Genomic DNA, 19568 nt, shown 5'->3' on the forward strand with positions numbered 1-19568 from the left:
GTTTTCTGTACAAAACATCCTTGTACACTGCTAATACTTGTCTAGTCATACTCAAGAGTAGCTGTTTGAAGAAAAGGGCAGATTTGGTATCAGCGTCTTTGACTGTTGCTTTTTTTTATCTTAATATTTCTGCAGTTGCTTCCTTAAAAATTTTAGGTTTAGTTTTTTCGACCATCATTCTTCCCTATTAATCTGACTCTGTTCTACTAGTTAAGACTTCCTTTTCTGCTTCAAGTAACCAAACATTGGATGGATGTAGACTTGTGTTATCTGGAAATTAATATAGTTAAATGCTATCAATATAGAGCATATAGTAACAACAGTGTTAGTGCAATGCAGTGCTTCTGAATAGAAGTACAATGTAAAAAGGTAAAAAAAGATTCTTCTGGTCTATCCCTTGTTCTTCTTCTAAGAGAAAAACAAGCAAAGTAGAGGGATGGGAGTTTTTTAAACAAGAAAATCTCCAAATCAATCTTCTGAAGGCAAACAGAATGAAGGTAAGGCATTAATGCTGTAATTGCTGAGAAGTAAGTTGCATAGATGAAACCTGCATGACAACAAGCAATCCAGAGAATGTTGCTGGGGTCAGAAAAAGAACAATTTGAGAAAGAAAAATAAAAACCATAATTTTATTGTAAAACAAACAAACACACACACACACAAAAAATATTGGCATGAGATTAAAAATCTGTGTTGCAAACCACTCTTCGAATAAATGAAGCTGTCCTGATTTTCTTGCAGGCTGTCTCTAAGGCAATCATCCTCAGAGATGCACAGCAAACATCTTGTGGGAGTACTTTTTTATTGCTATCCAGTTTCTTAGTATAAAGTAGCATAGTTTAGTGTTCAAGAGACAGGGATGTGTATTGCTGTCCAAAGCAAAAACTAGATATTAACACACAGTGCTGTACAAAATTTATTTCCTCATGCACATAAAGTATTAATGCATCCTTTGCAAATGTCTCTTCTTGTGATTGAATGTACACACTGTAAAGACAGTCAAGACATCTTATTGCATTTTCATATGACAATGAGTAAACAGAGCAGCAATGCCTAAGAATTTTGAATTCAGTCTCTCTCAGCAAAGTGACTCACTCTTTGTGCTATTATATACATTATATGTGGAGCCAAAAGTGCCTCAGGTAGTTTCTAGCAGAAACTGACATTACTGTCAGTAATTAGATCAAAGACTAGAAGAATGTATGTACAGTTTATAATTTCATAAAAAGTTCATATCAAACATGCAAACTTAAGTCTTGAAAAGATTGCAAATACACATTTCAGACTTTAGAAAATGTGGAGAATCTGTATTTAACTACTTGTGGCAATGAAAACCTAAATTGAGAAACCAGAATAAGCATCAACCATCAAAATTTGAGAAATTAATTTTTGTAAGTGATGAACTGTCTTCACAGATTTTTGGACTACAGCTCTGTGTATCCGATTGTCAGGATAATAAAAATCAATGGCCTACTACAGAGGTCAACAAAGTATAGGCAGTCCAAATGAACATGTCCTGCGTGTGCAGGCAGGGCTGTAACCTAGAGTAATCTCCAGAATATGTTTTGTAGAAAGGTAGTATACTGTAGGAAGTCTAGTTATCTTACCTTCCCTCACTGTTATTCTGGTCATAATAACTATTTTAAGAAGCTGTTTGCAAACTCATGTCTTGTTATACTCATTTGTAGTCCTGGAAGAAGAAAAAAAATGAAAAACAAAGCCAGTGTTCTTCAGAATAAGAGGCATCATCCACAAAACATGGTCTGACCAGACTCTTCTCTTTTTGACACTGTGTATTGTGTATTAATTTGTGCTTTACCATAGTAACACCTCAAAGACAGAGAGTGTTCACTGAAGGCAGATCTTGTTATGGAAGTATTATAATTTTATAACGCACATGGGCAAGCTGTTATGAATCCAGAATTAGTAGAAGCAAGGGTGTTCTAGTTTCGGCTGGGATAGAGCAAATTTTTTTCATAGTAGCTGGTATAGTGCTGTGTTTTGGCTTTAGTCTGAGAATAATGTTGATAACACACTGATATTTTCAGTTGTTGCTGAGCAGTGCTTACCCTAAGTCAAGGACTTTTCAGCTTCTCATGCTGTCCTGCCAGCAAGTAGGCTGGATGGTGCACAAGAAGCTGCAAGGGGACACTTCTGGGACAGTTGGTCCAAACTGGTCAAAGGGGTATTCCGTACCATATGATGTCATGTTCAGCATATAAACTAGGGGGAAAGATGGCCGGGGGACTGCTACTTGAAAACTGACTGGGCATCGGTTGTTTGGTGGTAAGCAATTGTTTTTCATTTTCATCACAAGTTTTTCTTGGGTTATATTTCTCTGTTTTTGTTTTTCTTCTCATTAAAAATTACAATATTATTTTCTATTGTCATTGTTGTTATTATATTTTGATTCAACAATTAAACTGCTCTTATCCCAACCCACGAGTTTTCTCACTTTTACCCTTTTGATTCTCTCCCCTATCCCACTGGGACAGGGAAGTGAATGTGGAGCTGCGTGAAGCTTAGTTGCTTGTTGGGTTTAAATCAGAAGAAAGGGTTAGCTTGAATATTTCCTTACCTGAAATAAAAACCTTACTATTAGTTTGGTTATAGTGTAATTTAATGATGGTTGCTTCTTAAATTATTGTGTGTATCTTTTGTGTAAAGATCATGAGCTTGTATAGCTAAGGGGACACATGGATAACAAAGTAAATGTTCTCCTCAGTATTGACTCAGTTACTAAAATGTATTTATATTGCATAATATCTTCCTTAGTTAAACCTAGACAGAGTTAGAAATGTAGTGTAGGTAGGTTTCAGAAGGCAAGTAGGTACCCAAGATGCATCTAACATGTAAAGTTGGTGTCCAGTGCGATTAGAAATGCTGCCTGCAGCATTACCCTACTGCAATTCTAGTGCAACTCTTTCTATTGCAGACTGTTTATAATTACTACTAATGGAGTTCCTCTGATTTGTAAGAGGCTATTCCATAGCCTTTCACTTAATGCAAAGCACCAAGTAACGAAAAATAACAACTGAAAGTGATGACTTCTGCTCTATGTATATTTGCTTCATTTTATTTTCAGCTTATGTCCAGAAATGGAGAAAAAAAATGCAGATGTTTTTCTCTAAAATTAGATTTTAAGCAGGAAATTCATGACTTGCTGAAAAGACTTTGGTTATATCACCATTGCTGTAGATTTGTGTCAACATTTGGTCTATCAAATTTATTTGTACTAAGGATGATGAAAGTAAATTCTGAACTTACAAAACCATGTTATTAGGCAACGATTATATTGATTAGACCATCAGATGTCACGTTTTTCTGTCAAGCTTCTGCTTCATTTATAATAGATAAATTAGATCAGCTTTGAAGATAATAGAAATATGCATAATATTTCAGAATATTATAGAATATGTATAGAATATATATATGGAATTCAGAATATATATTTCAGACAGAAAATACCCTTATCTTATTCAAAGGAACACGTGCTGTCCAGGAGAACAGGATTCATTTATAATTTTTCTGTAGCTAATGATCCTGTTTGGGTCAAATCTGTGATAGGAGTAAGATGCAGCTATCCTGGCAGAAGCTGAATACCTAAAATTGTAATTGAATATACAGCTGGTGACCATAAGACATTCTGGAAAAAAAAGAACAAAATATCACGGCCTTGCTGTTCATCCTGGCAACCTGTTATGGGAGACACCTGTTCTGCAGTGCCTAGGGTGTAAATTGTTCAAATTCTATGATTCTATGATTCCTTAACATATGTGTGCGTTCCAGAGACAGTAAGAGAAGAAAATATCCAGGCCTCAAAACCCCAAAATAAAAGCACCCTGCTTACATTCAGTTCAACATTCAGTACATAGAATCATAGAACAGTTAGGGTTGGAAAGGACCTCAAGATCATCTAGTTCCAACCCCCCTGCCATGGGCAGGGACACCCCACACTAAACCATGTCACCCATGGCCTCATCCAACTTGGCCTTGAACACTGCCAAGGATGGAGCATTCACAACCTCCCTGGGCAACCCATTCCAGTACCTCACCACCCTCACAGTAAAGAATTTCTTCCTTAGATCCAATCTAAACTTCCCCTGTTTAAGTTTGAACCCGTTACCCCTTGTCCTGTCACTACAGTCCCTGATGAAGAGTCCATCCCCAGCATCCTTGTAGGCCCCCTTCAGATACTGGAAGGCTGCTATGAGGTCTCCACGCAGCCTTCTCTTCTCCAGGCTGAACAGCCCCAACTTTCTCAGCCTGTCTCCATACGGAAGGTGCTCCAGTCCCCTGATCATCCTCGTGGCCCTCCTCTGGACTTGTTCCAACAGTTCCATGTCCTTTTTATGTTGAGGACACCAGAACTGCACACAATACTCCAAGTGAGGTCTCAATATTATGAATATTATACATATTATGAATGAGGACAGTACTGCAAAAAAGGAGAATGCCATCAATTTTCTTAAAGTGGTGGTGATTCTGAGTAAAAGCAAAACTTGATAATCTGTGTTGGTTTGTTTTGTTGTTTTTTTAAATCTAATGCTAAGCGTTTTAAGTAGGAGGCTTACTTTACCTCTGTAATTATAAATTTCATAAAATAGTTTAATATTCCTATTCAAAATTTTGTAATCATAACCTTTGCAAACTTGCTAATTGGAAGCAATCCACTGATGCCTTGAAACTATTTACTCATAAATGTCTAATGGATGTTCAGTATTATTGCCAGTACCTTGCAGCTGGTAATAAAGCCTTAATAAGGTTATGTACATTTAAGAAGTGGATGCACTTGATATCTTTTTTCACATACAATATAAATTTTTGCTGTAACACTAGACCAAAGCATACATAAAAATTTATTAATTCACATACACATCAAGATACTTGAAACACAGCCATTGCCTTGAGCACACATCAAATGAATTAGGTAACACACGCTACATAAAGCAAGTTGGCCTAAATACCTTTTCGGCTTCTGTCTTTAGCTAATTCTGGATAGCCTGGGGAAGTAGGGTGCAGGGAAGGATGTACTAATGCATACTGAGAAGGGTAGAACTGCTTTACATATATACTTCAAATGAAGCTGGATGCTACACAGGGAGAGAGACAGAGAAATGTCTTAATCTGCAGTTAGAATTAGCGCTAACGCACTTCCAGTGCTTCAAGGACAGGTATTCTTCCATGCCAATGTAGACTGAAGCTGGTATCTGTCTCATCTTTCATTCTTTCATTTTCTAAACAATTTATAAGTATTGTGCTGTTGTCCTCTGGTCAAGTTTGTAGATTCCTTGATCTTTCAAGGAGCATTTAGTCAAATCAGTTTCTTTTAGCTGGAAAATGCCAGCATCATATAACTGAAAATCTATGAAATCATTGACTACAGGTCCTATTATGTGGTACTAGGATCCCAAATTCTGATGTTTTTATCAACTGATGCTCAACATCCTGGTGAGCTGATGAGTGTGATACTGTTCTTTCAGCAAATACTATAGCCATTTTGAAGAATGGAAGATTATCAAACCAGCAGAAGATGATGCTGGTTTTCCATCATGGGAAAGATGTTACAAAAATCTTGCCAAGTGAGCAGATTACAAAAACTCTTTCTCTTCCTTCTGATTTTCCTAAGCCCTGTTCTTTTCTTTTTATTTTTGATTTTTACTAGAAATTTCAAAAGTGGAATATAGAAAAGGGCTGCTTGTTATTGATATAAACAGAGATTTTTTTGACCTATAGATATATGCTAGAAATTGTTCTTTGTTATATTGTTACTCATTTTTCTTTCTCTGCATTAAGATACTTTATATGTACACAAGGTCTTCAAAATATTTGTGAGAAGGAAGCCTTTGATGAACAGAGAAAGCAGAAACTCTGAGCAATTTTTTTTTTCTTGTGTAATTCCTCATTTATTTCTCATATGTTATTTAAATTTAAGAATTCTCCCAGTTTGGCATATTTCATAGTTTCACCCACTTCAGTAAAATTTTATCTTTTTTATCAAAGCAAGTGTTACCTTTGACCTTACTTCTGTTGAATCATATTTTTATCACACATTTTCTGTCACAAGCTATTTTATCAAGTAGTTTGTAACATGTGCAGATTCCTATATATACTCAGTACAGAACTATTTATTCAGCTGTAGATATTTTCTTTCTTTATATATTTAGTAGGAATGGATTTCTGAAGGCTTACTCATTCATGCTCACTGCTTCAACTTTTGTAGAGTTCATGCAGTTCTGTTTGTAGCCATTTAAAGTTCTCTATTCAGATACAGTCATTACCAATGCTTTTGGGTTTGGGTCATTTTTTGTTTTGTGTTTGCTTGGGTTTTGTTTCTATTAAAACATGCTATTTCCATTGGAAATAAAGAATTGCGATTTATGCTTTGCACACATATCTACTTCACATGCAGACTTTTTCTTCTATTTATTGTTTCCTTTTATTTTAAAAGCTATTCAGCACTTTTCACTAGAAGAGTAGATCATAGGAATTATAGAAAAAAACCCAAGTTGAATGGGAACTCAGCAGGTCAACTTTACCAAACCCCAGCTCAAATCAAGGCTATGTTCACAGTTATATCAATTGTACAAAGTATCATCCAGTTGAGTTTTGAAAATCCTCATGTGTAGAATTTTCAGAGTGTCTCTCAGCCATGCCTTCCTGTGCTTAATCCATGTAACTGTGAAGAATTATGTTCTGTTGGAGTAGCTCTGATTTATTTTTTGTAAAATTCATTTGCTATTCATAATGGAGATTAGTGAATCACTCTATCAGCATTATCTTCTGCACATTGAGGAACATTTCACAAGTTATGGGAGTTATGTTGATGACTGGGAATCGGTACAGATGTAGAGAAAGTCTTTTGAGTGAGTGCATCACTTGCCACTACATATATACCTATAGACATTTCCAAGGTTTTTCTGGAGGCAGTAACTGGAATTAACATTATTTTAATTGGGTTATTCTTTGGAAAGGCCTTTTCTGACTTTGATTGATAGAAATCTTTTTATGTGCGAGAGCAGCTGCAATGTACTGAGTTCCGTCCAGGGACAGGGGACGAGCGAGTTGAGTGTCTGTGGGTGAGAATTAAGGGGCAGGCTGGCAGGGGTGATACTGTTGTGGGTGTCTGTTACAGGCCACCAGATCAGGGTGAGGAACTTGACGAGGCCTTCTACAGGCAGCTGAGAGCGGCCTCACAGTCACAGGCCGTGGTCATCGTGGGGGATTTTAATTTCCCTGATGTTTGCTGGAAGGACTACTCAGCAACCCAGCCACAGTCCAGGAGGTTCCTCCAGTGCATGGATGATAACTTCCTCATGCAAATGGTGGATGAGCCAACCAGGAGAGGAGCCCTGCTGGATCTCATCCTCACTAACAAGGAGGGTCTGGTCGAAGCAGTAAAGGTTGAGGGCTGCCTTGGTTGCAGCGACCACGAGATGGTGGAATTCAGGATCTTGTGTGGTAGGACCAGTGGAATAGCAAGTAGAATCGCAACCCTGGACTTTAGCAGGGCAAACTTTGGCCTTTTCAAGCAATTGCTAGGGGAAATCCCATGGGCAAGGCTGCTTGAAGGTAAAGGGGCCCAAGATAGTTGGTTGACATTCAAGAATTGCTTATTCCGAGCTCAAGAGCAGAGCATCCCGACACGTAGGAAGTCAAGGAAGAGGGCCAAGAGACCTGCGTGGCTAAATAAGGAACTGCTGGGTATGCTCAAGTGGAAGAGGAGAGTTTATAGGTAATGGAAGGAGGGGCTGGCCACTCGGGAGGAATATAAGGCTGCTGCTAGAGGATGTAGGAAGGCAGCTAGGATGGCTAAGGCCTCCTTAGAATTAAATCTGGTGAGAGGGGTCAAGGACAACAGAAAGAGCTTTTTCAAATACATAGCTGATAAAACTAACACCAGAGGCAAGGTTGGCCCACTGGTGAACGGGATGGGTGCCCTGGTGACAGAAGATACAGAGATGGCAGAGTTATTGAATGCCTTCTTTGTCTCAGTCTACTCTGCCGGAGGCAGTCCTGAAGAGCCCTGTACTCCTGAGACCTCAGATGAAGTCAGGTCACTGGAGCAGTTTGCCTTAGTCGACGAGGAATGGGTTAGGGACCAGTTGAGCAATCTGGACATCCATAAATCCATGGGTCCAGATGGGATGCACCCGCGGGTGCTGAGGGAACTGGCGGAAGTCATTGCTAGACCACTCTCCTTCATCTTTACCAAGTCTTGGGAAACGGGAGAGGTGCCTGAGGACTGGAGGAAAGCAAATGTCACTCCAGTCTTCAAAAAGGGCAAGAAGGAGGACCCGGGTAACTATAGACCGGTCAGCCTCACCTCCATCCCTGGAAAAGTGATGGAACACCTTATCCTTGATGCCATCTTAAGGCATGTCAAGGATAAGAGGGTTATGAGGGGCAGTCAGCATGGCTTTACCAAGGGGAAGTCATGCTTGACCAACCTCATAGCCTTTTATGAGGAAATAACATTGTGGATGGATGATGGCAGAGCGGTGGACGTGGTCTACCTTGACTTCAGCAAAGCATTTGACACAGTCTCCCACAGCATCCTCACAGCTAAACTGAGGAAGTGTGACCTGGATGATCAGGTAGTGAGGTGGACTGCAAACTGGCTGAAGGACAGAAGCCAGAGAGTTGTAGTCTATGGGGCGGAGTCTAGTTGGAGGCCTGTATCTAGTGGAGTGCCTCAAGGATCAGTATTGGGACCAGTATTATTTAATATATTCATCAATGATTTAGATGAGGGAATTGAGTGTACTGTCAGCAAGTTTGCTGATGACACTAAGCTGGGAGGAGTGGCTGACACGCCAGAAGGCTGTGCTGCCATCCAGCGGGACCTGGACAGGCTGGAGAGTTGGGCAGGGAGAAACTTGATGAAATATAACAAGGGAAAGTGTAGAGTCCTGCATCTGGGCAGGAACAACCCCAGGTTCCAATATAGGTTGGGGAACGACCTGTTAGAGAGCAGTGTAGGGGAGAGGGACCTGGGGGTCCTGGTGGATGGCAGGATGACCATGAGCCCTTGTGGCCAAGAAGGCCAATGGCATCCTAGGGTGTATTAGAAGGGGGGTGGTCAGTAGGTCGAGAGAGGTCCTCCTTCCCCTCTACTCTGCCCTGGTGAGACCGCATCTGGAATATTGTGTCCAGTTCTGGGCCCCTCAGTTCAAGAAGGACAGGGACCTGCTGGAGAGAGTCCAGCGCAGGGCAACTAAGATGATTAAGGGAGTGGAGCATCTCCCTTATGAGGAAAGGCTGAGGGAGCTGGGTCTCTATAGTTTGGAGAAGAGGAGACTGCGGGGGGACCTTATTAGTGTATATAAATATATAAAGGGGGAGTGTCACGAGGATGGAGCCAGTCTCTCCTCCGTGGCAAACAATGATAGAACAAGGGGTAATGGGTACAAACTGGAACACAAGAGGTTCCACTTAAACTTGAGAAGAAACTTCTTCTCAGTGAGGGTGACAGAACACTGGAACAGGCTACCCAGGGGGGTTGTGGAGTCTCCTTCTCTGGAGACATTCAAAACCCGCCTGGACACATTCCTATGTAACCTTATCTAGGTGTTCCTGCTCTGGCAGGGGGATTGGACTAGATGATCTTTTGAGGTCCCTTCCAATCTCTAACCTACTGTGATACTGTGTGATACTGTGAAATCTAATCAAAATTGCATTAAATGATTGTAGTCTTATGAACAACACCTGCAACACTTTCTGCTCTTCATCCACTGCTGCAACTCACACTTTATCCTGTGATTCTGTGATATGCAGCTTTAAGTGATTTGATGCTTTTTTTGGAGATGCTGTGTTTCATGCACATCCATTTTATTGTTCTCATTGGGCAGCAGCCAAAGGGAGAACAGGGGTGCTGTCTCTTTCTGGGTTAGTGTGTATTACAGACAACAAAACATCTGCCAAGACTCCGATTGTGGGCATTCTGCTTTGCAAACAAGAGAGAAATTTCAGTACGAGAAGCATTTTTATGTAAGTGAATTTAACAGTTGATTTTCTGATGTGTCACACAGAAAGCCTGTGCTGATACTAGGTTAGTTTTCTTGAATGTTAATGTGCAGCTATTAATGTCAGTGGGCAGATGAAGATGTGGTATGAATGAATTACTTCTGAATGATGGAAGGCTGCCATTTGAATCAAGATTGATCAAAGAAACAGTAAGTTTTTCTTAATATTAAGAAAATCCAAAGGGGAAAAGTACTGCATATCACCACCCACTCTTGTGCTAAAGAGTCTCCCAACAGAGTTGTGCAAGATGAAAACATCCATGTAGAGCAGTGTGAATGAGTCACTAAGGCAGAGGCCTTGGTAGGGAAGGTATAAGTGAGGCTTCCCCTTCTGTATTACCTGCAAGTCTGCTACTCACAGCTGAATTCTACTAATTTTACCCTTAAGTTTCTGTTGGAAGTGAAAGGTGCTGATTTCATTTGTAGTTATTATTAGGAACACTACTTTTTTAATGTTTGATATTTTATTTTTCACATGCATTGCTATTCTTTTGGATTTATTTTTTAAGTAGATAACCCATTATCTAGATAATCCAGATATTTTAGTAAGTAGATAAATTAGGTAAAATAATATTTTAATGAGGTGATTGCTGCTGCAGTTACTATCTCCTTGACTGTGACTAAAATGATGATTTTACTTTTTGCAATATGACAATATATAATTGGTAATAATTAATAAAAATAAGGTAAATAATTGGTAATAATTAATAAAAATAATTAACAATTAATTAATAACTATATTATTAATATAATTAATTTATTTAGTATTAAATATAATATTATATAATATTCAAATAATTATATAATATAATATAATTTATTAATATATTAATTAATATATTAATAATAATTACTTAATAATTAATTAATAAATTAATAAAAATAAGTAACTATATAAATATAGTTGGTGATATTTCTGCCATCTTTGTGATGAACAAATGAGTCTATCATGGCAGAGGTCATCACTCTTCATGTTGGGAGGGCAGTTACTGCAGCAAAAGATTGTGGCTGAGCAAGTACCTCCTCAGGCTACTATGTAAAGCCAATAGCAATGGAGCTCTGAGTCACAGAATTTTCTTTGCTGTTTTTATATACTCTGATGGAAGGTGGCACAAGAAGTTTTCAGCTAATGGAGCTTTTCTTGCTTGCACTGTTTTGGGCTTGTTTCTCCCTTTAGAAATTGCTGTCTCTGCCTTACCCACTGCTAGATTCTACTCTTTGTAAAAAATTACTTTCAGAAATTCAGACAAATTTGCAGATCAGAATTCAGCTTTGGGGCTGCAGCACTGGAACACACTAAATCTAGAAATGAAACCGAATACATTATTTCCTTCACAAATCAGCAATCCTGAAAATGCCATTAAAAATTAACTCAGCCCAGTGAAAGTAATTTTATAGTTAATAATTCAGTTCTGTAGGCCCATGAGATTTACTCATATATAAAGTTACTGTAGAAATTGCAATTCATTTGTACTGAAGAAATGGCATTTTCTTAGTTTACAGGGTTATGAAAAGATAGGTTTCTTACAAGTGAAAAAATGAAGTTTGGTGGGAGCTCGATTTTAATGTATATATTTTTAATTCAAGTTAAGACTTTTATATCAAGATTCATAAGTTGTTAAACTCATAACACATTTCAGAAATTTTGGGAAGGCTTGTACTTTGTTATCTTAGAATCTTAGTATTTAGTTGATATAGTGACTTTATTCAGAAGTACATGTTAGATTTTTCAGGTTTTATCCTGCAAGGATTGATACAGACACACTCAGGTAAATAAATATGACTGAACTTTTAACATAGATTGTTAAACAACATTTAATGTCTGAATAATACTTTTATCATGTAGAATTAAAATGACCTCAGTATATTTAAAATTTGTGGCTTAGGTTAACCTAAAATGAGATCACTTTTATTATGAAAACAAGTGTCTGCAGACGACAATTTAGAGCAGATTAACTAATCCTCCGCAATAATATTTTCTGTTATTTTGAATTAGTTTTTTAATATAGTAATGATGTATACTATTATGAAAGTCTTGTGCTTATGAAATACTGTTATTTAGTGATGGTTCATTAGCTTGTTTTGTAAATCTCTGAGAGAAAAAAAATGCATACAAAATTAAAAGGCACAAAGATTCTTAATTCAGATTGCTGATGCTTGAATTTAAAGTAGATTAGCTAAGCACATCATTCCTGAATGGATATTCTTATGAAGAATGAAAAAGTTTAGAATTTTGTCCATACTAAGTGACTTTGGATGTAAATAAACCTGAAGGTCATTTTAATACTTAGGGGAAGCTCAAACAAGATTTTATTACAGTTTAAAGATTAAGTAGTATTATTTTTCCATGTAGCAGAAGTGTTTGGGTGTTTGGTTTCCTGTACTTGGTTAAAAATTTACCAGGGATAAATGATTACAAATTTAAACAATAAAATAAAATAAAATAATAAATCCGGCTTCAGTGTTGCAGCATTTTAATCCCAACTTGCTCATATTATGAGCTTTTATACACTGTTAGGTACAATATCAGGTTTTAGAGTTGAATCTGCATGATACCGTATTAGTATATCTTGATGGATCTGAACTTTTTGATAGGTGAACATGATTTGCTTGTAAATGACAACAAATGCGTTAGTTTAAGCCAAGAGCCAGAGTTCTTCTCTTTGAATTCAGTCACAGAAAATTTATGCTGCATTGCATTTTTATTTCCTTTAGAACTGGACCACCAAAAGTGCTGAGAAAACATCTGAATGAAACTGACTTTATTATTTCTTAAAAACTCTTTTAAAGGAGACAGTAAGAGCTCCCTGTAGTATGGATCTGATGCTGATAAATCCAGCAAAATCTTCTGGAGCCTTATGCATGCCAACTGACTTAATAACACTGCCCTCACCATCAGTTGTCAGAGAAGTAACAGCTCCCAGTAGACCTTTGGGGTGTAATGAGATCTTGGCTAAAATTTTATTTTCTGAATTGGAAGTATATTTGAAGGTTGCTGCTCCCATACTTAGAAACTTTTTTCATTTCCTTTCTAAATGCATTTCCTCCTCCACAGGCATTTGTCCACAAGCCAGCAAAATCTTCTGGCATAGTTCTTCCTTTGCCTATTTAATTTTATATCCACATCTCTTTCAGCATTTGTGCTGCCAGTCAGAGTGAGTTGTGCTTCTTAGAGCCATATCTCTACCATAACATGGAAAAGAAGCACAGTGTGATGACATTTGTGCTGGTGCCAAGCAAGGGGCACAGTGCAGCCCTTGCTGGAGGTTACTAGTACTAAATATCAGAAGATGCATCTTTATACTGATATGACTATATTACTTCTGGTTTGATGTTTCATTGTTTGGACTTTTCCATGCTGCATTCAACTAAAGATATACTGTTCAACTTCCTTCTGATAAGCTTACTTGGCCTTTTTTTTATATAATGTAATGCTCTATCACAGTTTATTTTGCCCAGAAGAGGGATATTATGTTATATTAAGCTATGCTAGCCAAAGTACAGTTTATCAGGGATTGCTTGTTTACACTTTGTTGCCTACCTGAGCTCTGCCCCCAGTGAGGTCAAACATTCTAGGAAGAACACAAAATTGATCTTGCAAAATGATTAGCTTTTCAGCTGCACTCCAGAGCTCCTAAATCATGGTTAAATCAGTTATCTTTTCATGCATTTGGATCACTGATTTATGATGGTGACAAATGCTGGAGTTAAGTAAAGTAATAAAATTCTGTGGAACTGAATAATATATGTGAAGGAAATTATATACCTTCGCATGTCTCACCCTTTGAAATGAAACATTTATTTTTTTTTCTGAAGTCTCTCCTTTCATTCAGACAGAAGATAAATGTTTTACTGGATTTTCCAAAACTTAATCATTTGTTACATTTGTTGGACCTACATGGCAATATTAAGCACAGCAACTCATAACTTAAGAAGATTATTGCAGTTTCCTAGATAAAATAGGTTAATTAATTCCCTGAGGGGACTAATGAGGCTGTGCTTTTGGTATAATCATGTTAGTTTCCTGACTGTGTAAAGAAGCTACTAACAATTGGACAAATGCAATAAGGGACTCTCTTAGGAAGCTTTACGATTCTGTAAAGTGCTAAATTTGTTAATTATCTGGTTAATTTCATGTTAGCACTCTGTGTTCAAAAAGTATCAAAATTAGTTTACCTGGCTGAATTAGATTTCTTTCATGTCAGTACTGACTCCTGTTCAAAAGAATCTGTTGATACTGCTTAGTGACAAAGGAATTTAATATTGTGTTTCTGTGGAACCTTTGAATCAATCCCTTTGTTTCCATGGACTATTAAGTTATCTGTCTTTTTCTGATGGACTAATCGAAGCCATAGAAGAAAGTCATTAGTTCACAGTGACAGGCTTAAGAAAATATAACTTGATCGGTTTTACCTTAGTTTCAGTGTCATTTTACAAAGGTAATTGAGATCTAGTAGTATTATATCAAAGTTTTCTAACATTTAAGTCTTTATGCACCTATGACTATCAGACAAATTACATTTCTCTTCATAAGAACTAAATCCTCTAGAATACCAGGTCAAGGCTAGGGATGCATCTAGTAAGCATTTTTCAGGCAGACTTGATTATTAAGTGCTTTTCTACTAATTTTGAGTAAAATCATAGTTTTCATTTATTCATGTAATGTAGTATAACAAAATAAAACATCTACCTTAAAACCAATGCACAAAACCACAACTCATTTCCTAAAGAGTCAGCTTGTACTAAATAACACACACTAAACATAAAAATGAAATATATTCTGACCAAAACTCATTTCTGTCTTGCATTGAACAGATGTTCACAAATTAATTTTGCTTATAAGATACTCCTTAAAAGCAAGAGGATATTTTAGGATTTTAAATGAAGACAGAATTGCTGTCTAGGTTATGTTTTGTTATCCCTGTAGTCTCAGTCTCTTGGTTCTGATGGCATTTTTTGAACCTTAAGCATCAGTTTTAGTACTATTGCAGATGCTGCTTCAAATTACATGGAAACAGATGGAAATATTATAATATTTTAAGAAGTCCTCCTGTCTTTAGAAAGAAAGGGGTATTTTAGCCTGAACAACTGTAATCCTGCATAAAGCAAACATAAATCTAAATGAAAAATAAAAAATCAAACCCCAAACTAAAATAAATATATTAATTTTTAAGACACAAATTTTATAACACAACTTTTCTTCCCCATAGGTTAAAGAACAATGACAACAATTTCCTGTCCAGTCACCTTCCTCTAAATCATCTCCTTGCAAAATACTTAATATCATAAGGTTTTCTAATAGTCATATAAAAACATATTGTCATTCCAGAGGCACTTTGATTTCAGAATTAAACATATTTCACAGATTTACTGCGTTAATCTTGGCATGTAGTTACACAAGATGAGATTTTGTTTCTTCTTTTCATTTTGTTTCATAAAAGAGTGGTTTATTTCTAACTGGATTTACTTGTTTGAAAAGAAGGTTGTTGCACAATCTGAATTATAGTTGGAATTTCAGGGAAGATAGAGTGAAAGCCTGGAAAATGAGTACCCTATGTTTTAGGGAGGTAGAAAATGAAATGATTCCTAAGCAAATCTCAAGAGACAGAAACATGTAAAAAAAAAAAAAAGAAGTCAGTTCGTACTTGCAAAACCCCCAGTTACTATATGCAGGAGAAAGTTGATGAAAACTGGTGAAAAGGTACTGCTTTCTAAGACAACTGCTTTGTACATTTTACAAGGAAGGACTCTGAAAGAGCTGAATGTGTGTTCCTACTCCAGGTGGAGATAGAGCTTTATGTCTGACTGAAGTGTGGTATACACCCTGGAGTTGTGGTCTTTAAAACTAAAGCAGCTTAGGCTCATCGATATAAAAATCAAACTGCTTTATGAAGCCGAGACCTTACAAATCCCACTGTTTTCCTTTTCTGAAATGTTGTGATCCATGACTGTCTCCTTCAGTACGATATTCACTTTTGTTAAACTTTGTTTCCTTTGTGTCTCCAAACATAGAAGAATGTTTACCTTTCCTAATATGAAGGATAGTAGCACAGCCTTGTAAATGTGCTTCTATGCTTAACTGGTGATTCATACCTATACGAAATTAAACATTTGATATATGTATTCTGAAAATTTAATCTCCTTGTGCTCTACAAATCTCCCAAATGTAGTACTATTCTTCTACTGAAAGACAAAAGTCTGAACTTCTGATATTAGTTACACCCCAGTATTGCAATGTCTTCCTAGTTTCTCATTCTGTTGTAGTACTGTCCACTGTGTCAAGATCTCCCACAGCAAACCATTTTCATTTGCCTATTTATGCCTTTATAATATTTCAATTTGTGGCAGGTGTATTTTTATATTGAATAGGTATCTTCTATTTGAATAGTTCGTATTTTATATATGTTACAGTAGTTAAATTGAGCCCAGTGTATATGCCTGAATTTAATAATTTATAATACAAGTTTATTAGCGTTTGGTTCAACATTGCTATGACTGAATACCATTACAGATAGATATCTTTTCTGTTAATTTGAAAAGACTTAGGCAATTCTCATATTGATCAAGATAATAGTATCTTCAGACTTATGAAAGTTATTGTTTTGTTTTCATTTTTTTTCTCTGGAAAACATTAAACATGTGATTAGCTGTTTTTCCTAAAGATTCATGTGTTTACCTGGCTATTCTCACAGTAAAATCCTAGATCCTCTTGGAAATTCTCAAGCGAATATCTTTACTTCTGACAACAGCAAATATTATGAGACATGGATTACATTTGGAGATGTTAGCCTCTGGTTTCACAATGTTGTTTTATGTTCTTTTTGAATTACTTGTCCTTTAGTTTTCAAAGCAATAACACACTTCATGTACAAGTCCGAAAAAAAAAAAAAAGACCTGGAGGAATCTCCATTTTAACCTGCGTACTTTTTAATAAGGTATTTGATAAAAAGCGTTCATGCTAATGTTAACCTCTTAGAATATTGCTTTTGTAGTTTTATCTCATGCTAGCAAGGAAAGCTTTTGAACTGCTGCTTCGATTGTAACAGCAGATATAGAAACTCTGGATTAAAAAGGGAAGTCAAACTACAAATGCTCAGGACTATAGAAAATGCCTTTCAGGTTAACATTTCCAGAAAGGCTTCTTCAATCCCTTAGAAAAGAGAAAAACTGTATATTGACACCATAAAGAAAATAAGAGCAACAAAAATCTCTACACTTGATAAGCAGAATATTTTGTAGAAATCTAATCAGGCTTTTGGCAATTCATTGTTAAAGGACAAAGGAAGAAAGTGACATTTTTGAGACATCACAGTGGTTTTGAACTTGTCAGTTGACATTTTGATAGAAAAAGGGGTATTCCTTCGCCTGCATGGATGGGTTTATTCAATATACCATTGTAGTGATATAAAATAAACAATGATATGTTTTTTGTATGTATCTTAAATTACTTGCTTGTTTTACTACCGCAATAAGCACTACTTGTTGCCAGAAGAAAAAGAAATCAGTGTTTCAACCTAGAAGTAACACCTAAACTTTAGGTACATAACAGTTTAAGGTTAACAGTCTGAATGAGGAATTACCCAGAGGGGTGACAACGGTCATTGCAAGAACCAGGAAAAATAACAATACCAGATTTGTATCCTTATTTCCTGGACAAAGGGAAATATGCTTCTCCAAGTTTCTCAAGAAAATGTTTTATTTTGAAAATTGGTTATACAATTGTAAAACTAACAGCCTTGATGCTGATACTTATTAACTAGAATTATGTGATTGTGGCAAAACAAAGCTTTCTAAGCATCATTTGAAATTAGAGGGGTCTTTTTAGTCAAATCTGAGAATGCTGAGACCTGATTTTTTATAAATCTCTGGCATATCTTCTGTAAACAGTCATGGATTTTATTACAAATTGCACATTTTTATTATCACTTCAGATTCTCTGATATTTGCAAATGTATGAAATGTCATGGCTTCTGGGTTTTTTTTAAATCATTTGGGAAAAATAGTGATATTAGTTAATAAAGTGGAAGGATACTTTGTTCTCAGTGGAAAACATTTTTTGGTTCACTGAAAATAATTACTAGTCACGCTATCAGCATTTATTGGCTAGAAGTCCACAAAAAGTGCAGGTTTGAAATATCTCTGCTGGCAATGATTTTAAACGTATATTACTGTTATTAAAAGTTAACAAATTTAGTGATATTTTTTATCACATTAAGAGGAATATTTTTAATTTATAGTACACTCTGAGAATTCTACCCTAAGAAAGAATCATTGAATTGTATAATTCAGACCTGCTTAGGGCTATTCAATCGTGACAACACTGATTATTAGACCTGCCTGATATCTGTTATAAACTGCACATACTAAAATATACTGCAGGAGATTTGTAATGTTTTTTAAAGATATCCAAATCACTGTTAAAATTATACATAAATTTCTGTATACATTGTGGTATTGTCTTTTGGCTTGTTTGTTTCTACTGCAGAAAGAAATAATCTTGCTCGCTTTTTACTCCTGAATTCCCAAATTTAAGTCTAGTAATTTATTTGTATATTATAAAAGTGCAAGTCTAAATAATTAATGTTTTGCAGAGACTAGAGAAAGAAACTAGTGCTTATATTTAGTTTTCAATGTTGAATTCAGTTGAAAGAAACATATTTTTATTAAAAAGATGAAAAAATAAAAAGCTAATTGATGAGAATGTCCTATTGTGCTGCAACAAGACTACATCAATTGCTTTGCAGTTAAATGTAAAATAAGTATATTTGAAAAATGCTTTTAAAAATTGTTGACTTAAAGAACTGCATATACATTCACTCAAGCTGTTACTATCTAATAAAAAATGTGTCTTATTAAAGCATAATTATTATTCAAATTCAGGGTTCCAGGTTTAAACAAACAAACAAACAAAGATTATTTGAGGGTTTGGGTTCATTTTTTCCATTAGTTAGTAAAGATACTATTATAATTCCTAAGGCACTAACAGTACTTCATAGTTTACAGACATTTCTCAGGTGATTGTGTTCGGCTAGAAAGAGAGCCAAAATTACATGTATCACAGAAAGGAAAAAAAATATTTTTTTTGTTGTTAAGTTGCATAGATGAAATCCAGCCAGAAAGTAAGCACCACACAGATACTGTCTAGTCCAGCCTCCCCTGCAATAGATCAGGTTGCTCAGAGCTCCATCCAGCCTGACCTTGAATGTTTCCAGGGAGGAGGCATCAACCACCTCCCTGGGCAATCTGTTGCAGTGTTTCAACACCCTCATTGTAAAAAAATTCTTCCTTATTTTAGGCTGAAATCTGCCCTCTTTTATTTTAAAACCATTACCCCTTTTCTATCCCATTTTTGCCCTGTCCCCATCTTTCTTATAAGCCCTCTTTAAGTCTTGAAAGACTGCAAAAAGGTCTTGCTGGTGCTTTCACTTCTCCAGGCTGAACAACCCCAGCTCTCTCAGCCTTTCTTCATAGGTGTTTCATCCCTCTGATAATTCTTGTAGCCTTCTTCTGGACCCTCTTCAACAGGTCCATATCTTTCCTCTA

Source organism: Psittacula echo (genome assembly GCF_963264785.1).
Source record: "Psittacula echo genome assembly, chromosome: 2".
NCBI classification, from domain to species: Eukaryota; Metazoa; Chordata; class Aves; order Psittaciformes; family Psittacidae; genus Psittacula; species Psittacula echo.